Consider the following 6,628-nt stretch of genomic DNA (forward strand, 5'->3'; position numbering starts at 1 on the left):
AGGAGCCGTGTCAGGAGCCGGGTGAGGAGCCGTGTCAGGAGCCGGGTCAGGAGCCGGGTGAGGAGCCGGGTGAGGAGCCGTGTCAGGAGCCGGGTGAGGAGCCGGGTGAGGAGCCGGGTCAGGAGCCGGGTCAGGAGCCGGGTCAGGAGCCGGGTCAGGAGCCGTGTGAGGAGCCGGGTGAGGAGCCGTGTCAGGAGCCGGGTCAGGAGCCGGGTCAGGAGCCGGGTGAGGAGCCGGGTGAGGAGCCGGGTGAGGAGCCGGGTGAGGAGCCGGGTCAGGAGCCGGGTCAGGAGCCGGGTCAGGAGCCGGGTCAGGAGCCGGGTCAGGAGCCGGGTGTGTTTGTGTGTTTGTTTGTGTGTTTGTGTGTTTGTGTGTTTGTGTGTTTGTGTGTTTGATGTTTGTGTGTGTGTCTGTGTGTTTGTGTGTGTGTGTGTTTGTGTGTTTGTATGTGTGTTTGTGTGTGTGTATGTGTGTTTGTGTGTTTGTGTGTGTGTTTGTGTGTTTGCTTGTATGTGTGTTTGTTTGTATGTGTGTATGTGTGTTTGTGTGTGTGTTTGTGTGTTTGTGTGTTTGTGTGTTTGCTTGTATGTGTGTTTGTGTGTTTGTGTGTGTGTTTGTGTGTGTGTTTGTGTGTTTGCTTGTATGTGTGTTTGTTTGTATGTGTGTTTGTGTGTTTGTGTGTGTGTTTGTGTGTGTGTTTGTGTGTTTGTTTGTATGTGTGTTTGTGTGTTTGTGTGTGTGTTTGTGTGTGTGTTTGTGTGTTTGTTTGTATGTGTGTTTGCTTGTATGTGTGTTTGTGTGTTTGTGTGTTTGCTTGTATGTGTGTTTGTTTGTATGTGTGTATGTGTGTTTGTGTGTGTGTTTGTGTGTGTGTGTGTTTGTGTGTTTGTGGGAATTCCCTCCAAACCACCGAACCAGGAACAAGAGTTCAGTTCAAAGCAGCTTCTTCATCTTTATTATTGTTGTTGTTAAAAACTGGTTCAGTAACTCACACCCTGAAGAACAATACTCTGTGTGTGTGTGTGTGTGTGTGTGTGTGTGTGTGTGTGTGTGTGTGTGTGTGTGTGTGTGTGTGTGTGTGTGTGTGTGTGTGTGTGTGTGTGTGTGTGTGTGTGTGTGTGTGTGTGTGTGTATGTCTGTGTGTGTGTGTGTGTGTGTGTGTGTGTGTGTGTGTGTGTGTATGTCTGTGTGTGTGTGTGTGTGTGTGTGTGTGTGTGTGTCTGTGTGTGTGTGTGTATGTCTGTGTGTGTGTGTGTGTGTGTGTGTGTGTGTGTGTGTGTGTGTGTGTGTGTGTGTGTGTGTGTGTGTGTGTGTGTGTGTGTGTGTGTGTGTGTGTGTGTGTGTGTGTGTGTGTGTGTGTATGTCTGTGTGTGTGTGTGTGTGTGTGTGTGTGTGTGTGTGTGTGTGTGTATGTCTGTGTGTGTGTGTGTGTGTGTGTGTGTGTGTGTGTCTGTGTGTGTGTGTGTATGTCTGTGTGTGTGTGTGTGTGTGTGTGTGTGTGTGTGTGTGTGTGTGTGTGTGTGTATGTCTGTGTGTGTGTGTGTGTGTGTGTGTGTGTGTGTGTATGTCTGTGTGTGTGTGTGTGTGTGTGTGTGTGTGTGTATGTCTGTGTGTGTGTGTGTGTGTGTGTATGTCTGTGTGTGTGTGTGTGTGTGTGTGTGTGTGTGTGTGTGTGTGTGTATGTCTGTGTGTGTGTGTGTGTGTGTGTGTGTATGTCTGTGTGTGTGTGTGTGTGTGTGTGTGTGTGTGTGTGTGTGTGTGTTTGTGTGTGTGTGTGTTTCAAAGAGGAAATTAATTCAGAAAAACAAAATAATGAAATTACTTAAGATAAAAAAGCGACTTCCTCCTCTGAGACGCTTCAGTGAGAGAGTTCTGACAACAGCCCAAAGAAGCTAAGTGCCCCCTCCTCTCCATCCTGTGCCCCCCCCCCCCCCCCAATCCTGTGCCCTCCACTCACAGGAGGACCCTCTGGGGTCGGGGCGCTGCTGCACGGGGGGCAGTGAGGGTGAGGGGCCTGGAGGGTCCAGACCCGGGCAGCAGAGGCTCTGGGGACGTGGAGCGTCTCCTCTCTGTGGGGGAAGGAGCCGGAGCTTGTGAGGGAGGTGGAGCTCCCAGTTAGATCTGGGGGGGCTCACCTCCACACACAGTCTGGATCTGGACCCGTGCTCCTGGATAGGGGCTGGACCCTGGTCTTCTCTGGAGGGGCCCAGGGTGTGAGGGGCCGGGCGGGTGTGGGGAGACTCTCAAACCCCCGGCTGAGCGCCGCGGTGTTGGAGTTGACCCCGGTGGACCAGAGGGTGGCCTCCTTACGCCTGCGGGTGGTGGGGGGGGGGGACTCTGACTGTTGTTGGTGCAGATGCAGCGAACAGCAGTTCAGAGTCTGGGGCCTTCTTGGAGACCCTGAATGGAGTCCTGCATGGGGCTCCAGTAGGGGACTCCAGAGTCCTGCTGGGAGACTTCAACGCCCACGTGGGCAACGATGGAGACACCTGGAGAGGCTGATTGGGAGGAACGGCCTCCCTGATCTAAACCCCAGCGTCTGGTGTTAGACTTGTGTGCTGGTCCTGGATCCTCTTTAACAAACACCATGTTGGAACAGAAGGAGGCTCAGAAGTGGACCTGGTCCCAGAGCACACTAGGCCAAAGGTCCAGGATCCAGTCTGTGATGGTCTCATCTGATCTGAGGCCGGATGTTTTGGACACTCGGGTGAAGAGAGGGGCAGAGCTGTCAGCTGATCACCATCTGGGGATGAGTGGGTCAGAGGATGGGGAAGGTTCTGGACTAAACCCAAACCAGTAGTGCGGGTGAACTGGGACCGTCTGGAGGAGGCCCCTGTCCCAGAGACCTTCACCTCACACCTCCGGAGGAGCTTTTCTGGCGTCCCTGTGGAGGTTGGGGGCATCGAACCGGAGCGGGCGATGTTCAAAGCTTCCACTGCTGAAGCTGCAGCGGTGAGCTGTGGCCTCAAGGTCTCAGGGGCCTCAAGGGGCGGGGACCCTGGACCACCGTGGTGGACCCCGGGGGTCAGGGGTCCCCCTGAAGAAGGAGGCCTTCAGGATCTGGTCTCCCAGAAGACTCCGGAGGTGGTTCTGAGGTCCCCACAGGTCTGAAGGGCTGCAGCCTCTGCTGAAGGACTCTGAGGAAGTCCTGAATGGGCCCAACACGCCCTCTTTTGTAGAGGCAGAGCTGGAGGCTGATGGGGATCATCGTCAACATCTCTGACAGAAGTCACTGAGGAAGGAAACAAGTCCACAGAGGCAAAGCCCCAGGATCCATGAGCTGCATCCACACATGCTGAAAGCTCTGGGTCTGGAGGGGCCGTCCTGGTCCTGGTCCTGGTCCTGGTCCTGGTCCTGGTCCACACGTCCCTGACACACTGGTGGAAGTCTGGGACAGTGCCGAGGGAGTGGCAGAGCAAACACTGCATCCCTGTGTGTTTCAAACCCAGTAACTCAGACAGAGACCAGTTCATCCCAAGGACAGAACACCACACCCCCACAAAAGCAGACCAGTCAGGAGAGAGGACCAGAGCCTGGACCAGTGCCTGGACCAGGGCCTGGACCAGGGCCTGGACCAGGGCCTGGACCAGAGCCTGGACCAGAGCCTGGACCAGAGCCTGGACCAGAGCCTGGACCAGAACCCTCTGCTGCCTCTTGGGTCAGAAGAGGACGTATCCTCCTGATGTTGTGCAACATCTATCTGCACCATTTGGTTGTTGCAGCAATGTTGGTGGTGAGGGGGGTGTTCATCAAGTGCCCCCCCAGGTTCCCTGCAGCCTGGTCCTCATGAAGGTCATGAGGCCCAAACGTTGAGTGAGTGCGGGAGCAAGTGTTGATTATTTATATGTTGAACTTGCCATCCCAACCCTGGGTCCCGTCCTCCTGTGGTTGCTGTGCTTCTCTGGGTTTCTGTCCCCCCAGCCGGACCCGACCGCAGAGCCGGGTCTGAAAGTGTAAGTGGACCGCAGCAGCCCGGTGTGAAAGTGTAAGTGGACCGCAGCAGCCCGGTCTGAGAGTGTAAGTGGACCGCAGCAGCCCGGTCTGAAAGTGTAAGTGGACCGCAGCAGCCCGGTCTGAAAGTGTAAGTGGACCGCAGCAGCCCGGTCTGAAAGTGTAAGTGGACCGCAGCAGCCCGGTCTGAAAGTGTAAGTGGACCGCAGCAGCCCGGTCTGAAAGTGTAAGTGGACCGCAGCAGCCCGGTCTGAAAGTGTAAGTGGACCGCAGCAGCCCGGTCTGAAAGTGTAAGTGGACCGCAGCAGCCCGGTCTGAAAGTATAAGTGGACCGCAGCAGCCCGGTCTGAGAGTGTAAGTGGACCGCAGCAGCCCGGTCTGAAAGTATAAGTGGACCGCAGCAGCCCGGTGTGAAAGTGTAAGTGGACCGCAGCAGCCCGGTCTGAGAGTGTAAGTGGACCGCAGCAGCCCGGTCTGAGAGTGTAAGTGGACCGCAGCAGCCCGGTCTGAGAGTGTAAGTGGACCGCAGCAGCCCGGTCTGAAAGTGTAAGTGGACCGCAGCAGCCCGGTCTGAAAGTGTAAGTGGACCGCAGCAGCCCGGTCTGAAAGTGTAAGTGGACCGCAGCAGCCCGGTCTGAGAGTGTAAGTGGACCGCAGCAGCCCGGTCTGAAAGTGTAAGTGGACCGCAGCAGCCCGGTCTGAAAGTATAAGTGGACCGCAGCAGCCCGGTCTGAGAGTGTAAGTGGACCGCAGCAGCCCGGTCTGAAAGTGTAAGTGGACCGTAGCAGCCCGGTCTGAGAGTGTAAGTGGACCGTAGCAGCCCGGTCTGAAAGTGTAAGTGGACCGCAGCAGCCGGGTCTGAGAGAATCACGGAAACATTTCCATTTTTCAGAATCAACTTTATTGAACTTCACAAACTCAAAGTCACAAACAGTCCAGAGACAAACGGGTTCAGGTCCAACTTAAACCAGCTCCCAGGACACGAGCGCGAATCAGGGCTCAACTTCTGCTGGGACCAGAAGCAACGTGCTCCGTGGCGTGGGTCAGGGTCAGACTCATATTTCACTATACTGGGAAACTCAATCAGAGCCCTGTTTAAGTTTGCATGGGGGGGGGGGGGCTTCCTGCTCCACCGCTCCTCCATCTGTTCGTTTGTTTGTGTCAGTGTCTGGTTTTGGTGTTTTCACTATTCAGGAACTAAACCAACAAACAGACAAACTGATGGAGCAGGAACAGACTAAGTGATGGAGCAGGAACGGACTAAGTGATGGAGCAGGAACAGACTAAGTGATGGAGCAGGAACAGACTAAGTGATGGAGCAGGAACAGACTAAGTGATGGAGCAGGAACAGACTAAGTGATGGAGCAGGAACAGACTAAGTGATGGAGCAGGAACAGACTAAGTGATGGAGCAGGAACAGACTAAGTGATGGAGCAGGAACAGACTAAGTGATGGAGCAGGAACAGACTAAGTGATCGAACGCCTGCCTGCTGCCGCCTCTGCCTGCTGGTGCTGGTGTTCTCACGGCTTCATGACTACGGAGGAGGACCTGAGACGACCTGAGACGACCTCAGACGACCTGAGACGACCTCAGACGACCTGAGACGACCTCAGACGACCTCAAACGACCTCAACCCCAACTTTCTCTGTAAGTTCCTGAATTTAAGGCTGAAGACTTTGAAGGAGCAGCTGCGTCAGTTTGGACCTGAGATCTGGAGGAAGTTGGTGTGAACACGACGCCTGAGCCCTGGATCCAGTTTGTGTCGAGCTTTTCAGAATAAAGGCTTCAGCGTGTGCGTTGGTGCACGCGTGTTTCTGACACACGTGTGTGTTTTATATCGGACGCCGGTTCGTCCTGGAACGCCTCTTGGACGTTCGGCTCCTTACCAGAGGTTTCGGCTCAGGGACGATTGGCTGAGGGATGATTGGCTCAGGGACGATTGGCTGAGGGATGATTGGCTCAGGGATGATTGGCTCAGGGATGATTGGCTCAGGGATGATTGGCTCAGGGATGTGGGCGGGGCTAGTGCTGCCGTGGGCGGGGCTCTGTGGTGGGTGGGCGGGGCTCTGTGGTGGGTGGGCGGGGCTCTGAGGTTTTGCTGAGCGAGGGTTGGCGCTCTTCTTCTCCTTCCCTCCTTCTTCAGACTCGGCGCTTTCGTCTTCTGTAACAAAAACAGTTTAAATAATTAAAACAGTATAAATAAATATATTACACTTTATTAAACACACTTTATTACACACACTTTATTACACACACTTTATTAAACACACTTTATTAAACACACTTTATTAAACACACTTTATTAAACACACTTTATTAAACACACTTTATTAAACAGTGACGTAGAGACTTTAGAAACACTGTAAATATGAGTTTATATCAGTTATTTGATGAATCGAGCGTTCAGGCGTCTTCTCTGACTAAAGGAAAAAGCTACTGTCAGTAACATGATGCACCTGTGATGCACCTGTGATGCACGTGTGATGCACGTGTGATGCACGTGTGATGCACGTGTGATGCACCTGTGATGCACCTGTGATGCACGTGTGATGCACCTGTGATGCATGTGTGATGCACGTGTGATGCACCTGTGATGCACCTGTGATGCACCTGTGATGCACGTGTGATGCACCTGTGATGCACCTGTGATGCACCTGTGATGCACCTGTGATGCAC

This window comes from Echiichthys vipera (assembly GCF_963691815.1).
Source record: "Echiichthys vipera genome assembly, contig: SUPER_13_unloc_1, whole genome shotgun sequence".
NCBI lineage: Eukaryota > Metazoa > Chordata > Actinopteri > Perciformes > Trachinidae > Echiichthys > Echiichthys vipera.